The sequence below is a fragment of the Lactuca virosa genome, chromosome 7, assembly GCF_052849685.1.
Source record: "Lactuca virosa cultivar CGN04683 chromosome 7, Lactuca_virosa_CGN04683_v6, whole genome shotgun sequence".
NCBI lineage: Eukaryota > Viridiplantae > Streptophyta > Magnoliopsida > Asterales > Asteraceae > Lactuca > Lactuca virosa.
The window spans coordinates 93,560,485-93,580,636 of record NC_136432.1 but is presented as its reverse complement, the minus strand read 5'-3'; the positions used below and the strand labels follow the sequence as shown (position 1 = coordinate 93,580,636).

Here is a 20,152-nt window from a genome sequence, read left to right as displayed (position 1 = left end):
CTGATCGCGAAGAAATGGATTTCGATCGCATGGTTCGATGATCGGATTTTTAGCTGCTACTTAGAAAGTTATGATAGATTGCTTAGGATTATGTAATAACATAGTTTTCATTTGAATTGCATTGTAAGGACAAGTTTTTCCGCACCTTTTATAAATAAAATAAATTTTGATTTTGTCTTATTTATATATTTCCTTGCAATGACATGTATGAAAATTGATGTTTGTGTATTTCTATTTTTAGCAATGCTGAAACGGATGTGATTCTTAGTTATGTTATTTGTGGAAATGTCAAGAACTTACCAAATAAGGAAAGATTCTTGTCGCCCGAGTTTCAATTGGACAGAAACTTGGAATCATACGACTTGTATTGTATGATGAATGAGAACCTTCATATTTGGAAAATTAGGACTAATTCCTTGACAAAGAGTCAAGTGAAGGACTAGGAGAACTGGTACGCAATGTTGTGCACTCATCAAGTCCACCACAAATAACGATAAGAGTATTCGTCATGATTTACTAAAAGTCTAGTAAATGTGGTTATGCTTACAAGATTAAGTATAATTCTGAATCATTGAAAAGTTTCAATGAATGGCAGAATGAATAAAAAGAATCAAATAGGCAGAAAGATAAAAGATTTCTCTAATCTGAAAAGATGGGAGAGTACTTTTGTATCGTGTTTTATGATCATCTTGTTGATTATGAAACCATATCACAATTAATCCTCTAAGGACATCTTAGTTCATTAGTATGGCTAAGAAGAGGAATCAGAAATTGTTGAAATGGTTAAATCAAAAGGATGAGTCATACTTCGTTCCAAAATCAAGTCTTAAAGTCATACTCCAAGATTGTGAATTGAGTGACACATCTTAAGAAGTTCTAACACACTCTTCAAATGTGAAGTAGAAAATTGTTTTTCTTACTCTTGCACGTTTGAAATTGGTAAATTGTGATGTCTTGGATAAGACAAAGACAAAATAATACTAATTGTGTGTAGTGTTTGTCTTGATAAGAATCCACACTAACTATTGAATATTTTTTGTCAAGAAATGTTTCTTGACAGGAGAATCTTATATGTCAAGAGGTCAGTGGGAGTCTAAATGATCTTGAAAAGTTTCAAGAACTAATCAAGAGTAAACCTATTATTAAACACTAGCGCACGACTTGAGGTTTGTAACCTATCGTGTTGACATATCCTTGTTTATGTGCCATTCCAGTTTAGTAAACTATGCATATGAGTTCTACGAGTTCTCAATAGACTGCATAAAGACAAGCACCTTGTTCAATGAAAGAACATTGACAAGTATAGGTGAACTGCTAAATAACTTGGAAGCAATGGTGGGACCCTTGATGGCAAAAAATCAAGTATGAACAAATTCTGTCCATATGAGTTTGGATTTCTCACGAACATTATATTACGATGATGGTTATGAAAAATTCACATGGATGGCAACACATACACCATAAAATCTAAGTGTCATAAGGTTTCTCTCCTTCATGAAAATGATTGTGAGGAAACGCTTTCACTAAGAGAGATTTTAAGGAGATAGCGATTATGTAAATTGCATTCTCAAATTCGATTATGATTACGGCATCCCTCTTCATAGTTCGAATTGTGAGATTTGGCGATTAGGCTGAACGTTTGGGACTTAGTAATATAAGTTCTGAATTAGTTTAGACACATATGTGAGCTATCTAAGGAAAGGTGTATGAGTTTGAGAAGCTTAGATAAAGGCTTATCGAAGCATATTGTATTAGAAAAAATGAACTATAGAAGTCAATAAGTATTGTTTTCTAGAAGTTTAACTGATTTCTAAATATGTGTCAAAGCTAGTGGGAGCATAAATGTTATGCTGGAATGGATATAATCATCATGATAGTGGGAGCGTGATTATTATTTTAAGTGTTGCAGGTTGGCAATATTAATTATAGAAAACAAAAGTTTCACTTTACAAAGTTGCAGGGGTTGAAAAGTTGTTTTGTTATAATTAAGGGAGAGAATGTTATACTTCGTTTCAAATCTAAAAGCTTAGATCGAGAAATTTTAATCAAATTTAGTCAAGGATATATTAACTGCATTCTCAAAATTTGATTATGATTACGGAATCCCTCTTCATAGTTCGAATTGTGAGAACGTGGCAAATAGAAATATTATGGCAAATGGCTGATAAAGTATCATGCTTTTATGTAAGACATTATGAATCGTGTCCCATACGATTCTCGTATAGGATTGATTGCATATGCTATAATATTTGACCGTTCTAAAATTTTCCAAATGTCTAGGGCATTAAGAGGGAAAAAGGGACTAAAATCGGATTTGACTAAATTAATTAAACAACTGTCAAGGACAATCTAAGGTTCGCCAAGGATTGGTCGCTTGTGAGCAGTTGGAAGTATAGTAGTGGATGGACCATATTGACATTATTATGAATAGATAAGAATCTATTAAGAATGAGTTGTCGTATGGCAAATATGGAAATGTTTCCATATTGGGAGTTGGATATCAAGAATTTATGTCTAGATTAGAAACTTTTATGCAAGAAGGATGTTCAAAGGAATGTACTTTGAATGTGAGACTTCACATATATGGGATTGTCGTGTAATAATCTCCAATAGAGCACTTTGTAATTTCATTGGCCGAGTCTTGGTGACTTTTGTGCCATGACATTATGAAAGGACTGTTGCATAAAATGTTAGAATCTAACATATTCTAGTAGTGACGAGAATTTTATATTCTTACACTAATGATTAGGATTAGGAATTGTGAAATGAGCATCATTGGAAATGTGTTCATTTGATCAATTTCACAAAGTAATGACCATAGGTAAACATAGTGTGCATGCTTGGTGCATGGGACAATTGTTGTTATAATTCAAGTAAGAAGTTGATTACCCGAAACAACAAATAATGAGTAATCAATATGGTGATTAAATAAAAAATGTTTTATTTATACTCAAAGGTTTGGGTCCATATAGGATTAGTATTATTCTTGTGTTTCGCTTTGCATGTTTTGACTTCCCGAATAATAAGATTATTCAAATCCTCCACAGTCGCTCATACATTGGAAGTAGGTATGAATGAAGACTGTCATGAATCCGTCTGTAGATTGTCTAAAGTGTTTAGACATAGCACAAGTTTGTTGCAGAGTTCATGAGTGCTGCTATAAGATTAGAGTATTGGATTAAACCCACGCTCACTTGGATCGCTTCATGGATTTATCACGGGTGATTAGTGAGACGATAACATTGTATATTCTTGAAACCGAGACGTGTGAGTTGTTATTTGCTGGTCGGTTGCAAATTGATGATAAGTAAACGCACCAGTAACTTGGTGTTATAAAACTTATTGGTGTGTGTGATTCGATTAGTAGGTGCAAGCAAGCATTTGAGTCGAAGTTTATCCATTCCTTTTACTCAAAGTGGGATAAAAGCGATATATGTGGGCCCCTCGATGATTTAGTGATGACACCTAAGCGCTTGGCCAAGCAGGGACTAAATTGATGTGTTCAATTGTAATCTGTTGTCAGTCGTCATAAATCGGATGTCGGGAAACAGTATAGAGAGAATGATTTATAATCCATGTCTCATGTCTATACGATATCTTGTAGAATGGAGGAATATATGATCCCTTATCTAAAGGACACACATATCTGATAAGATCAGAGTTGACAGCGGCTTTTGAAAGCTACGATTGCTGATCAGGTTCTGAAGTCATGCAAAATAGTTATTAGACTTATCCAAGTGGGAGACTGTTGGATTAGTGTCTAAGTCCATAACTATTTTGGTATGTACTTGACCCGATTGTGAGCATGATCCTTTTGGGTTGCCTTCACCATAGCAATTTGTAGGATGAATTAAGAAGAGAAAGGTTAATTATGATTTATTAATATATTATGAGAATAATATATTAAAAGAGAAATCATATTGTTTAATTAATATTAGTCAATAATTAATTAAGAATTAATTTAGTGACTAAAAGAGATTAATTAAACTTAGGGGACTGGAGTTGTAATTATAAGATAGATGCAATTGGGCTATGGATCACCTAAGAATAATAGGTTGGACGAATTCTATGGGAAGCCCATTAGGAATTCGTCCAAGGGATATTCTAAAGGGGTCCATGGGCTGCTTAGGGCCTAAGCAGTGAGATTAGAGTTTCCTAAGTTCAAAACCCTAATAGCCTAAGTATATAAAGAACCCCTAAGCCCCAAAAACGTGGCCATCCTTTTGAGAGGGTTTCTGGACGTCTATTGGGGGCTCTTCTTCTTCTCTTCTTTATCTAGTTGCTTAGTGGTGTTTGTGACTCCATTAGAGGTGCAACACTTGAGGCACTAAGCTTTCTGAAGCCAAGGAATTGATTGTTATTGCTACATAACAATCAAAGGTATTCTCTAAACCCTAATTCAGATTATAATATGTTAGATCTAGGGTTTATAGCTTTGGATATTCAATTGCATGTTCATTAGACAAACTAGATCCAAAAGCTATTAGGGTTTGCATGTACACTATAGGAATGATGTAGTGCTCAAAAACCATCAGAAAGGTCTTCCAAGGAGAATGGGCACTTGGTGGTCTTCTTCCATATCTAACACTAAGAAATCCGCAGGAAACACGAACTTATAGAGTTTTACCAATAGATCTTCGCATATTCCCCTTGGAAACGTTACTGTCTTATTTGCTAGATGAATTCGAATCAGTCTCGGCTCTGAAAGGTTCAACTTCTTAAAGAATGAGTATGAAATAAGGTTTACACTAGCCCCCGAATCGGCCAATGCAGAACTTGTAGCTAAATTTCCGAATTGGCCTGGCAAAGTCAAACTACCTAGGTCACCCATCTTCTTTGGCAATTTATTTAACATTGTAGCTGAACAGTTCTCATTAAGGACCACCTTAGATGCCTCATCCATCTTCTTCCTATTTGTGAGGAAGTATTTCAAGAATTTGGCATACTTGGGTATTTGTGCAACCGCCTCTATGAAAGGAATTTTAATTTGAAGGGCTTTGATGTGCTCCAGGAACTTTTGATAGTCTTCATTCTATTTATCTTGTCTAGCTCGGCTCGGGAATGGCAATGGTCCTTCAGAGTCAAGGAGCTGCCTAGTTTTCACATTTACTCCATCATAAAAGATGGAGACCTCTTGTTGCACGTTTAGGTCATTTTGAGGGCAGTTTCTTATCAAACTCTTGAATCTTTCCCACGCCTTGTAGAGTGATTCTCCTCCCATTTATTCAAAGTTGGCAATTGCTTTCTTCAATTTCGCCACTTTGGATGGTGGGCAAAACTGATCTATGAATTCTTCGCGCATCTTTGGCCATGTGGTGATGGATCTTGGAGGGAGTGATTTTAGCCAATCTTTCGCGGCTCGCTTGAACGTAACCGGTAGCATCCGAAGTAAAACAGTCTCGTGAGGAACATTTGGAATGTTGAAATACTCGGCTATGTTGTTGACCTCGTCAATATGTTTGTATGTGTCTTCGTGATCCTTCCCGTAGAATGGGATGTCCTTCAGTTAGGCGAGAATGTTTTTTGTAGTTCAAAGACTGCTATTGCAGGAATTACGGGTTGCACAAGTCCTGGACCGGTACCGTCTCGTATGAGCTTCTTGTATGTCCCCATAGGTATGCCTGTGATGTACGCCATCTCTTCTTTTTGTTCAATGTCACTTTCTTCTTCAAACTCGGGTGTTTCGGGCTCGTAATCAAACACCTTATCGTTTTGAATTTGGTCTTTACCGCTTGCTTCCCCGGTTGCTTTGTTCTTCTTTTTGTTGAGAATTGATTCTGGGTCTTCCACAGGTGATACTATAGGAGAAATGGAGCCTCGGGTCATAAACTTTCTGAAACAAAACAGAAAATCACGCGTAAAACGAACAAAACGAAATATAAAACGAAACTAGAAATACGCTCAACTCGTCGAGTGCAGTTTATGAACTCGGCGAGTTCAAGCATAAAAACAGAAAACTGATTAAGAAAATAAAAACAGAAAAACAAGTAACTTTATGTGTGTAAAATGCACTAGTTTTAATCCCATTAACTTAAACACAAAGACAAACACACGAAAGGCAGTGTACCTATCAATTAGCAGTTTAGTTCAGGTAAGTAGGGTATCGAACATAGGGAATGGTAAACAATTAAAATTAATACTAATATTATCTAAATAAAACAATATTTAAAAGGGGTTTTCTCTAGTTTTGCAAGACTAGAAACTTAAGCAATTACTAAACACTTAAACAAAGGACAATTAACAGCTAAAAGAGAGCAAAAGACAACTAGATTTAATAAGATAAAAGAGACTTCCGTTTAGATTCGATTCATTTATTCCAATGGTTGATTTCATGGAAAGTGCAATAGATTAATATATCAATGGTTACCGATTTCTAATATGATTAGGTTCATGTTCACTATTACTAATCCTTTACCAAACAAGTTAATTTAAACAGTGGTGAATTGATTAAACTAACAGGTTACCTAGTGTTCAGTTCAAATCAAGTAATACTTGTAATTATAGTTAACTAAATTGGTTGATTCAGTTAACTCATATGTGGTTGTTCATCGCACATGCTCACACATTAACTTACTTATTTTCTAGTTAACCTTAGGTTCATGTTCACTAATACTATTCATACAGTCTTGTTTTCACAAAACTATAAGATTCAAGTAGTCAAGTAGATGTTCATGCAACTCAACAACTTAGTCATTAACAGAAAATAATTATCATTAATATGTAAGGATCTTTTAACAAGCTTAACAAGATAAATAACCAAATCAAAATAATCCAAAGCCACTTAATCAAACCATATTCATAAGATCCTCTACATCTAAACAGAAGTATGGAGTTTAGCCCATAACATCAGCAAATGACATCATAAAAACGAAATCCATCAATGTAAACATAATGTAAACAAGAGAATTGAGTAATTTACTAATGATTATGCCTTTAGATCTCTTCAATTCCAAACCTCTCTGGTCTCCAGAAGTTGCTATAAGCCTCCAGCAAAAGTTAAGGTTTCGAATGAAAACGTTATATAAATAGATTCTGAAAATCAGCTCCAACTCGTCGAGTTTTATGGACAAACTCGTCGAGTATTTTACTTAAAATGCGTGTACGACAAGGAACTAATAAGTCGGGAATCTTCGCATCAACTCATCGAGTTGGAGGATCAACTCGCCGATTTCCTTTTTAAATTTGCCTTCTTTCTTCAAAATCCAAGTTCCAAGCTTCCAATTGCTATATTCGCTTCCTTTCACATCCGAGCATGTCTTTGTTGCTGAAAATGAAATTTTAAACTAATTAAGCACCTTTTGTTCATTATTTAAGATAAAATAAACATAAAGTAATAAGATAATGCATGAATTTTATGATTAAAGATGCACATATCAATAATCCAAGAGAAGTGGTTTGCTTTAGATACCGGAAAATGTTTTTAACCTCCAACATGTGAGGTTTTCTAGGATTTGCTTGGAACCTGGCACGGTAACAAGCAACAAACATAATGTCAGGACGACTAGATATCAGATACAACAAAGATCCGATTATCTGACGAAACAATGTGATATCCGTTGCCAGTTTATCTAATTGAGAACTGAGTTTCGTTCTGAACGCCATAGTGACATTGACTTTTGAATCACCCACCATTTCGAATTTTGCTAGTAATGTCTTTGTGAATGCTTCTTGATTTAAGAAAATTCCCTCTGAACTCTGTCGTATATTTAAGCCAAGGAAAAAGTTAATTTTACCCATAAAACTCATTTCAAATTTTGTTTCCATTAGTTTTCTGAATTCAGTAGTTAAGCTGGGATTAGTTTATCTAAAAATAATGTCATCAACATAAATCTGAACTATCATTAAATCGGTACTTTCCTTCTTCCGAAAGAAAGTAGGGTTAACAGAACCTTGTTTGAATTTAGACTGTTTAAGAAAACGAGTTAGAGTTTCATACCATGCCCTCAAAGCCTGTTTAAGACCATACACTCCTTTGTCTAGAACATAACAGTGATTCGGAAATTTTTCATTCACAAAACCTGGAGGTTGTTCGACGTAAACTGTTTGTTCTAGTTCTCCATTCAGAAATGCACACTTCACATCCATTTGATATACTTCAAAGTTTTTGTGAGCAGCATAGGCTAGAAATATGAAAAATGATTCAAGTCTAGCCACAGGTGTGAATGTCTCTTCGTAATCAATTCCTTCTTCTTGACAATAGCCTTTAACAACTAATCATGCCTTATTACGAATGACATTTCCTTCTTTATCCATCATATTTCGAAATACCCATTTCATTCCAACAACGGATGCATTTTCAGGAGTAGGAACCAATCGCCACACTTTGTTATGATCAAACTCAGTCAGTTCTTCCTGCATACCTTGAACCCAATATGCATGATCAAGAGCAACTTTAATCGTTTTAGATTCAATTTTCGAAATAAAAGAATTAAACATGCAAAATTCCAATTTAGAAAATAATGCAGTTTGCTTCGCTTTTTATTGAGCACGAGTAAGAACTCTTTATGAAGGATCTTCGATCACTTGAGATGGAGGATGATATTTGGTCCATTTTGTCATTGGTGGATAGTTCTGATCAAAGGCTGGATCAATTTTAGCGAAAATATCTTCAAATTCCGATTGTGCATCCGAGTCATTATTTTCATTATTCTCCCCTGGAAATTTGCATGTGACCCGACATTCAGAATTGAATTCTCCCCCTGGAGTGGAACATCGGTATTGAAGTTTGGAATGGAACTCTCCCCCTGGATTGGAGCATCAAAATGTTCTGATTATGGTACATTTAGAATTGGTTGTTCAGTAGGATTCTCTATATCTTCAACAACTTTATTTACAATCTTGATTAATTCATCTTATTGATTATCCTTGGCGTTCGATTCTAAGGAAATTGCCTTTTCAGGTTCATCAAAGAAATTTAGAAAATCCTCATATAGAATTTGTTGATAGAAAAATTTCCTCAGATTGACACTCTTCTTTTTGATTTTTCTTCATGTAATTTTCATCAAACGTAACATAGTAGCTTTCTTCCATTTTCTTTGATCTTTTGTTCAGAACACGATATGCCTTTGAAGTTAATGAATATCCCAGAAAGATTTCTTCATCGGATTTTTCAGAAAATTTGTTCCGATTTTTTTTTTGGAATTGAATAAAAAGCACCTGGATCCAAACACATGAAAGAATTTAACGTTAGGTTTATGATTGTTCAGAATTTCATATGGTGTAATCAGAAATTGTTTGTTAATGTAAGAGCCGTTCTGAATAAAACAAGCGGTTGCAACAACGTTAGCCTAGAAATACAGAGGAAGATTCGCAAATGAAAGCATTGTCCTTATAGCCTCACAGAGAGAACGATTTCGTCTTTCAACTACACCATTCTGCTGTGGAGTGTAAGGCGAAGAGAAATTATCAGAAATTCCTTTGTTTGTCAAGAATTCTTCAAATGCATGATTTTTGAATTCTGAATTGTTATCACTTCGAATTTTCCGAACTTGTCTTCGCAATTGTAGCTCAACCTGCTTGATGAAAGAATACCCAAGTGAATCTAGAAAAATCATCAACAATAACCAAAATATATTTGCTACCACCAATAATTTCGATGGCTGAAGGACCACAGAGATCAATATGGAATAATTCCAGTGGCTCAATTATTTTGGTATTTATGATGGATGAGTGACTCTTTCTGCTTTGTTTTCCGAGCTCATAGGCATCACATAAGTGTTCCTTTTAATATTTCAGAAGAGGTAGTATGCGTACTAGATCATCAGTTATGAGCTTGTTAATATCCTTGAACTTAAAATGAGAAAGCCTTTTGTGTCATAACCAACTATCATACAAAGACGATTTCGTAAGCAAGCATATTGATGGTTTTCCTTTGATTGGATTTAGATGCAGAGGATACATTTCTCCTTTCCTTTTTAACTTCAGAAGAACAGGTTTAGATTTCTTTTCTATGATTTATGAACTTTATTCATTAAAAGACACTTTTAGACTTGTACCTACAGCAAATTGAGAAACACTAATCAGATTGTGTTGCAAGCCCTCAACATAAGCTACCTTCCTAATTGAGAATTCTCCATTTGTTATCATGCCATATCCCATTATTTCTCCAGTGGCGTTGTTTTCATACTTCACTTTTCCACCATCCTTTAAAGTCTGAAACTCTCTTAATTCCTCTTTCCTTCCTATCATGTGATGAGAATAGCCGCTATCGATGTACCATTCCGAATCATACTGTTCGTCATACATAACCTGCTAAATTTAGAAAGATTTAGGAACCCAAACCAACTTGGGTCCTTGTGAGAATTTCTTTTGAACAGGGAAAATTTTTGTTTTGTCAACCCAAAAGGATTTTCTTTCCAAAGTATGGTTCATCCCTTTTTCCATTTTAAAAACTTCAATTTTATTATTACAAAGATTTATTTCAACAAAATTAGATTTTCGGTGAATATATTCTTTGAATTTTGGAGCCATCCTTTTTGAAAAATCTTTTTCTTCCTTTTTTAACTTTGCTTCCTATGCTTTGAGAGTAACTTTTGGATCTGAAGCAACTTTGTTTTCAACATTAAAATCTTTTGTTGTAGCAATCGGTTTTGAAAAATGTGACTTTGATAAATAACTTGATTTTGGTTTCGGAATTCAAGATGAATCAGCCTTTTAATTAAAAGATCTTGATGTATTGACAGAACTGTGATTGTCATTCATTTTCTTCCATAATTTTTTTCTTTTAAGCAAATTCTTTTTTTGTATCTTTCATTAATCCGTCTTTTCATTGCAATTAATTCCTCTGCAGATTTATGAATGTTTACTTTGGTTTTTTCTTTTCTAACTGGTGTTTCGTTCTTTTCCGATGAAGTTTCGCTTGAAATATCATTTATACCACTTGGCCCGGCCTTATCATAACAAGAGTCCACATGATTCAATGGTTCTGAAATGTATTTCTCTTTTTTTCCAAAAGGTCATTTCTGAGAGACCTTTTGTTTCATCAGCATTGTCTATTGGCTTTCACCAGAAAAAATCATCACACCCTTTCACATTATAATCAGCAACCATGGACGTTAATTCAGATGTGTCATTTTTGTTCAGTCCTTTCTTTACAAAAACTTCATTTGGAACTGCTTGAACTTTTGGAAAAACGGTTGCCTCTTCTTTTAAAACTTTTGAACCTTTGTTTTCAACAATTCGAACAAATTCAATCGAATTTAATTTCTTGCATAATAAGTCATATGTCTGCATAGCACTTAATTTGATTTCTTGTTTATCTTTTTCAGTTAAAATTTCTTTCAACATATTTTTATGTTCTTTGGACTGGATATATTCTTCAATTTTCTCAAGTCCAACTCTGTAAGAATTATAAACATCATCTGTAGAAACAATTGATTCACATTTACAGCATTTAGCATCAATTTCATCTTCTTTCAATTCCAGAAAAGGCAAAATAATTTTATGCAAACCTTTACCTATTTCACAATCCAAATGAAGCCGAGTAATATTAAAATACAAACGTTTAGCAATCAAAGAAAACATAGTTCGCTGTTTCAAGAGTGTTCTACTATCTCTTTTAAGAAAAATAATATCATCTCGTGATCTAGTAAGCTCAACTTCCAATGCTTCTATTCTTATTCTTCTGTCCTCATTCTTAAATGTTACCATGTTAAGTTTATCATTAAGATTAGAGATACTGATACGAGTCCTTTTTAAGCTATCACTAAAATCAAAAATCGTATAACGTAAATCATCCAATTCAGAATCATAACGTGATGTAGAAATATTAAGAGATTTAAGAATAGAATATACCTTATCGACCACCTTCTCGCACTCGATCACCTGCTCCGTGATTGTCTTCGCGGAAAAACAACTCTCTGAAAGCTTTTCCTCCATCAGTTGCATATCCTTTCCTTTCTGAACTGCTACTCTGAACCATCAAACACTTTCCATCATACCCTTGCCTCTTGAAATTCACAACAAAACACCCACCATGAGTAGGTTTCCTAACTTCATCATCTTCCGAGTCAGTGGACCACACTTCAAAACAATCATCATCACTTTCCTCTTGCACCATCAGCATAGGTTTCACATTTGATGCACTTTTCTTTCGGAGTTCATCTATTTTCTGAGTGTAGTAAGCGTTGTATTTTTATTTTTTTCCTTCTTCTCATTCTGCTTACGTAGCATGCATTCCTTTGCGAAGTGATTCTTGTCGTGACAATAGTTACAGTCATAACCAGAATCACCCAACAACTTCTTTTCTTTCTTCTCTTTGTCATTCTGAGAGTTCTTGTAACTCTCATCTCTTGGTCTTTAGGAACTGAAATTTCCATGCTTGTACTTGTTTCTGAAACGAAAGAAATTCTCCTTAAACAACTTCCTTGGGTTAGTCACCATCAACACTTTATCTTCTTTTGAGAGTTCATCATCCAAAATGTCAGATTTGGAATCATCAACAACTGACTTCTTACCTTTAGCAACCAACGCTAAAGATCCAACACTTGAGACAAGCTTCACTTCCTTAGAAACTTCATCTTCGTGAGATTTCAGAATACCCATGAGTTTTGCCAACGAATAGCTTTTGCACTGTTCATGTGCTTCAATAGTAGAAACTATATACTTCCATTCGGATTTGAGACCACTCATGAACGTGACCTTTTGTTCAATGACTCGTCACTCAAGATTGTATTTAAGAATTCTGCTTAATAAATGATTAAAGTGATTAACACTTGAGACAAGCTTCACTTCCTTAGAAACTTCATCTTCGTGAGATTTCAGAATACCCATGAGTTTTGCCAACGAATAGCTTTTGCACCGTTCATGTGCTTTAATAGTAGAAACTATATACTTCCATTCGGATTTGAGACCACTCATGAACGTGACCTTTTGTTCAATGACTCGTCACTCAAGATTGTATTTAAGAATTCTGCTTAACAAATGATTAAAGTGATTAACACTTGAGACAAGCTTCACTTCCTTAGAAACTTCATCTTCGTGAGATTTCAGAATACCCATGAGTTTTGCCAACGAATAGCTTTTGCACTGTTCATGTGCTTTAATAGTAGAAACTATATACTTCCATTCGGATTTGAGACCACTCATGAACGTGACCTTTTGTTTAATGACTCGTCACTCAAGATTGTATTTAAGAATTTTGCTTAACAAATGATTAAAGTGATTGAATGTCTAATCTAACTTCTCATCTGTTTTTTGTACAAATGATCCAAACTCTTACAAGAGCGACATTTGCAAGGAATGTTCCAAGTCGGCATCACCCGAATACAATTCCTTCAGCCTATCCCAAATACCTTTTGCAGTGTTGCATGCACTAACAAGACCAAAAATGTCAAGAGGAAGAGCAAATCGAATGAGTCTTATTTCCTTTATATTACACATCAGCTTATCTTTCTCATCATTTGGAATGTTAGTGTGTTCAATAATAAGTGCATTATAATCAGCCAGAGTTTTGATTTCTTTTCTGGTACACGTATGCGTGTACGTCTCCTTCGTCATTGCATGCCATATGTTGGAACCATGTTCTTCAGATCCAAGTATGTAATCTTCAAAGTGAAGAGCCCATACCTCATAATCTTATGGAAAAAGGATAGGAATCCTTGTTGTTGATCCAATGCTGCTTGATAGATTGAATGGGAGAGAGTGAGGATCGTCCTTAGGCATATTAACAAGAATTCAGTGAAACAAATATAGAATTAGATGTGTAAATTTGAATTGAGTTCAAGGAAAAACCAGTGATCTACATATGGGATCTACAATTGATTGAGATGATTGAGATAACAAGAATATATATGAGAAAATTGTAAAACTCTAATGAAAAACCATTTACTCGATAGAAGAATAGCGAACTAATTACATTATCTCCTACTCTGATGCCAATTGTGAGAAACAATAAAGATCGATAGATTCTATATTTATGAGATGAATTAAAGACAAGAAACGACAATGATCATAAAGGTGTCGAATGATTATTAATCACAACAATAGAATAGTTATTGAGGCGGAGCTGTTATGTACTTGCTTCAAAAGTTGTAACCCTAAAAGCTACATGCATGCTATATATAGACTAAAACATACAGCGGTTCCGAACATGGACATGCCCATTTCGAAATCTAATAACATACATTTGACACAACACAAAATTAGACCTAACAGGTACCTGCACAAATATGCCACTTCATAAGAAAATTTCGAGCCATTGCATATTCTTCTTTTGCGTGACCAAGCTTTCACGCGTGTGTATTTAGGCGGCCAAGAACTCTACCCACACATCAGTATGTGACGCATGTGTTTCTTCCATACCATCCTTGCGGGCCTCCACCACCTTTATCCCGGTATGATCCTTCCTTACTCTCATCCTAATTATTGAGAACAATGTTTAATTTTAAGCTTTGGGCGAGGTATTCTTATCTTTTATTTTTATTGCATTTAGGTTGTATATTGTTGGATTTAGAGTAAGTCATTTAGGGCATTCATAAAAGTACATAAATAAAATAAAAAATATTGAATATTTTGTTTCTTTCTTTTCTAATTTTCATACTTTTTAGTTGCATTTAGCTTAGGTTTTCATGCATTTTTGTTCTTTCTTGTCTTCTCATCCCTACAGGTACCATAGCAGCGAGTCATAAGTATTAAATCATAGATTGGTCCCGCTTGCGTGGGGGTCAGATGCAGGTAGCTTGATTGGGTCTAGGTGCGGAGGGATGTGGTTGGTCAGGAAGATGTGTACAAGCAAAGATTATCCCGGTATGGTATTTTGAAGACATTGAGGACTCACATCTTGGTTTTGGGGGGAATACCCCTTAGTACTCCCGAGTCTCGTCCGAGCCTTGCTTAGTTAGATTCTCACCACCTTTTTAAGATGTGTCATCATTTTTCTATGGTTCTAGAGTAGATAATTAGATAGGTTATGTTTATCACACCTTACATTGAGGTGCTTGATGAACTTTGAGGCGGGTCACCCAATTAACATTTTTGGGACCAATTTTTTTCAGTAACACCCATTTTTGAGTCATTTCGCACCCTTTTTTGTATATCTTGACACATTGTCAATGATCATTAAGTGTTCATTTTATCCTCTATCCATTACTCCTTTTTCATACTATTGGAGTCATATGTTATATGGTGAAATTCCTTAGACCTTCCAAGAACAAAGTCAAGAAGAAAACATACAAAAAAACGAGGAAAATTGGAAAGACAAAGACAAAAAGAGACAATAAAAGAAGATTCAAGAAAAGCAACATTTGATGTAAAATTGGTCCAATATGGACAATTTTTGCGGTCAAAATGTTACTAAAAAACCTATCAAAATGATTTTTTTTTTGTAGTTAGATTAGACAAAAAATATACAAGTTGGCTGTCTAGTTTTTACTTTGATGATGAACTTCATGACGGTACGATTCTTTTTCATGTTTACATATTTCGGTGTTTCTTTGGTTCTTTTTCTTGTTTGTTGTTTCTATTTTGTGTGTGTATAATTTTTTATGGAAAGTAAGGCTAAATATCATAATATCAAAGGTTGGGGACCAAAAGCACCAATTCCACAAACTAATGTGGCAAAAACTTGAGGTGTCATATTTGGTAAATGTCAGGGACTAAAAGTGGCAAACTCTTGAAACCTTTATGGATAACATTAGAGAATATCGAAGTCGAGGGACCAAAAGTGCGAATTCCATAAACTAATGCAGTAAAAAATTGAGGAGGGACCAAAAGTGGCAAAGTGTTGAAACTTTTGTGGCAAAACTTTACGGACTATTTTTGTATTTTTTTTTAAACACATGAGCCATTTTTGCAAAATTGCACAATGATCTTTTCTATAAATTATGTGGGTAATTTTTATAATTTATTTTATACACGGGGGTCAAACCTCTCAATATACAAATATATTAATCATATGGACTGCTTTTGTAAAAAAATCTCAAAGGAACCTTTGCCATAAATTATAAATTTATAGAGACTAAATATGCTAATATTTGTGGTAAAAACCTAAATTGCATAAGTTTATAATTCCTAAAGACTAAATGTGTTAATATTGAAACTATTTGTTACAAAATTTTAAAACACATAAAGTTTACTATTGCTAAAGCTTTTCTGCTTTATATATATATATATATATATATATATATATATATATATATATATATATATATATATATATATATATATATATATATATATATATATATAGCATATTAGTCATATCTTGAATTTTAAGAGGTTCAACATACAAAACTTTTTGTACAAATCAATTATGCATGACAATAACATTAATACTTGCCAAAACTTTAAAAACTTGAATGAAGAAAGGTTATTAAAAAATTAATTTGGAGCAAAATAACAATTTTAAAATATTAAATCCATCAATATAAGTTAATTTACATTTTTTTAAACTAGATGCCGATAATAATTAATTTACATCAAATGTATAAACATACAATATAAATTTAAGTTCTAAACGTAAATATTTTAATTAAAAGTGGTAATTTTTCTTATTATATAATAACTAATAATAAAATCTAATAGTTATTTTTCCGTAATAAAATTATTCGCCCAAAAAACTATAACTCTAATTCATTTATAAACCCCAATAGATAAATAAAATTTCAAAGATAAGAAAACAACTTGAAATTGGGGACTCTAATTCGTTTATAAACCCCAATAGATAAATAAAATTTCAAAGATAAGAAAACAACTTGAAATTGGGGAAATGTTGTGAATAGTAATTATCCATACATAATAATTTTTTATTATATGTAACAATTTATGATTTATAAAATAGTAACGGACAAACATATAAAACCATCTAACACCCTTTAAAAAAAAGCAAAAACAAAAGACTTGTGGGTCGGGTAAGGAGGACTAGACAGTAAATAAGTTAAAGATGACGTAGTCAAGTAAAGTTTGCAAGATTTGTGCACTAAAAGCTTGGGGACCTACTGTCATGTTATGAAAACAAGAGAAATTAATGCGACAACAATAGACACTTGATACCCAATCCTTTTCGTTGACGTGGAAATTTTGTTTGTCGTGTTGTTGCTTAAAATCACATCCAAGACACATGGTAGTCCACGTCGTATAGTATGGATGTATCCACATGGACCTGAGAGGAAGACGTGGCACGTGACAGGCAAATTAGTTATCGTGGTGTTGGGACTTTTGTGAGCAAAAAGATAATCTGGAAAATGACCGGGCCGCCACCGTTAACAAATATAATGACTTCTTGATAACTTTGAAGGATTTATTAGTTCAGATTAATTTTTTTCTATTAGCAAAAAACTGTAGTTGTAAATTCTTTTTAATGGTTAGCTTTAAAAAAACTTTTTAATAAAAAATTAACTAATTTATATAATCGATCATAACTATTATATAAGATCGTCTTATATAATTTATCTTATTTTTTGCAAAACATTGTATTTTTGAAAACTAAAATTAGTTTGTATTATTTTTTAAAATAATAAATAGTAACCACAATGTTTTCTAATCTTAATTATTACTATAATATAACTCTAAAAATATTCTTTTGACAATTTATTTACGATGATAGTGGATATCCAGGAGATCGAACCTATTATGGCTATCCGGTATGATCAATGCTCACCACTGATATATTCTGCACCTTGGAAACGGCGTTTGACAAGGAGAGAGAAATGGAGAACGTGTTAAGGTGAAGGAGAAAAAACAAATAACTGTGTTGAGGGATATTATGGTGGTAACGGGAAGCCTTATAACGCTCAAAAACGGGGAAGGGATGACGTGTTTCTGCCGTGGTAAGGTCTTTATCCGGCTACCATGTCATAAAAACGTCTATGGACGTTGTCCACACCTTGTTGTCTTATATATCAAGGTGGTTCTTAGAATCTGTTTGGTATTTTAGTTATATTTATTATCTGTATAGGAAAAAGTTAGTAGATATTTGAAAAAACTTATGACATATTTTATATTATCGGATAAAATAAGAAATAAATAAATAAATATTGATGGAAGGATTATTTGAAAAACAAATTTTTAATATTTATCAAAACGTATCTCAAATTGGAGATAGAAAGAACAATAAATTTCATGAATTGTTCTTCGTGCTGGTGTCAGAGGGTACATTTAGTTTTTATTTTCAAAAATAAAATTGTACATTTTGATGTATTATGTTTTTTTTCACTCATGTCATCCCTGAAGACATAAAATGACTACTTTTCGCTTAAGAATTTCTTTTTTATATTTTTATTATTTGTTATATTTTTTAGATTAAAAAAAGAAAATAAAAAAATACCCCCCTCCCCAACCATACATGCACACCCTAACCCACCATCCTCATTCCCCTTCCTTTTCCCTTTTCCTTCTACCTCCGTAGATACCAGGATACCAGACCACCTCCGATCTATTCAACTCCGACCACCACTGCTTTATCACTGCCGATCTTCTCGCTTCTCCGTTCGCCACTAATATACCACCATCACTGATCAACATAAAAGGACTCCTTGATGTTGAAACCTACAACTCTGGCTGTTTTCTTCTCCCATTCGAAACCCTCAATTCCGACGATAAGGACATAACCAGATATGTTTCTATTAATCGAGTTTTTGTTTATCAAAGTTATTCTATTTATCTGAAGGCATAGTTGGAAAAGGCGAAAGAGCAGTTGAAGGATGGTGGTGGTGGAGTAGACAGGTGCAACTTTACGGAAACTATTAAAGCTTACCCACCAATTATTTCCTCTCACCCTCTCACTTTCTCTCGGTATCACACCAACACACACAGACGAGGTTTGAGTGTTTTGTGTTTTTCAGATCTTTTCCCTCCCGATCAGTAATAATTTATGGTTTTGAGGGTGGGTGTTAGGTGATAGGATTTAGGTGATGCAACGTTTAACAAAATGAGAAAAGAGACGTAGGAGGAGGCATGTGTGCTCTAATAAAAAAAAATTAGGTTAAAATTTGTAGCCTGTAGATGCAATCGATGGTGATTCTTGTTGTGTTTTTATTCAAAGATTAGTTTCTAAAACACCAGATTAGCAGCGAAAGATTTTAAAATTTAAACATAAACTAGTTTTACACCCACCAAATGATCTACTTGAAAATATTGGAAGGAAAACAACCATAGTGTAACACTCAAGTTTCGTAAGTTTCACTTTTAACCCCCTTTATTGAAAAACCTTGCATTTTGGTCCTTTAGCTAGCACGTGGAGCGTACTAAGTGGTACGCTTGACGTACTAGCCCGATGATTTAGTCGTGGATTCCACCCACGTACGCACAGCGTACGCAGGTCTAGGACAAACCCTAATTTTTAGGGTTTGTGCCCTATTTAAACATTTTAAACCCACCTCTTGGACATTTTAGACCAGCCTCCATCCTCCTTGTCCCAGAGAACGAAACCCTAAGTGTGTTGGTGAGTTTTTGAGCTTGATTAAGAGATCTTTGGTGTCTTAAGGTGAAGAAGAAGACGAGAAGCCCTTGTAGAAGTTAATTAAGCTTGTAGATCCAGGATCACCTTCTCATTTGCAAGATTTTTGAGGTAAAAAGCTCAGACCTTCATGTTCATTTATGATAGATCTTCTATATGGTGTTTCTTGGGTATTTTTAGCCTTTTATGTTAAAGGTGGGCTTTTGATCTACGCCAGAAGTAATGGATGCTAGATCTTAGCTCCATTCACTCCTCATGATAATAAAAATGCAAACTTTATGGTGTATTTTGACCCATGCATGTATTAAGACCTTTGTTAAGCTCTTTTTGAGCTCTTGAGCCCCATTAAGCCATGCATGCATGTAAAGTTGCCAACTTTACGTGATAAGTCATCTTTAGGGACCAGATCTGAGAGTTTGGATAAAGGACTTAGTGGGTTAAGTGCTTAATGGAGTAAGTTGGCATACTGGGGAGTACACATGGTGTACCCAGCTGGGACGTTGCGCGTACTAGCCCCAGATGAATTACGCTATGAGTATGAGCTGAGTACACCACACGTACTCAGCAGATGGGCTTTTGGGCTTAACGTCCTCAATATTAGGCCATAGTGTGGATTTGAAAGTTTGGGCCTAGTTGGGCCATTATGCCTCTGTTTTGGGCTTTTGGATAGCATGTTAGGTTTCCTTGGATTTAAGGCCCATAATGGTTTTGGGACCAATTTGTAAGATTGGGCCATACAGTGGGCTTTAGTATTTGGTC

The 20,152-nt window shown here is 34.2% G+C and overlaps 1 non-coding gene across 1 annotated transcript; it reads left to right on the top strand.

The window, feature by feature from the left end:
• Positions 1-5,147: 5,147 nt before the first annotated feature.
• LOC145128102 (small nucleolar RNA R71) lies at positions 5,148-5,254 on the top strand. Its single transcript, XR_013716703.1, has one exon. It is a non-coding gene; the product is annotated as a small nucleolar RNA R71 (small nucleolar RNA).
• The last annotated feature ends 14,898 nt before the right edge of the window (positions 5,255-20,152 follow it).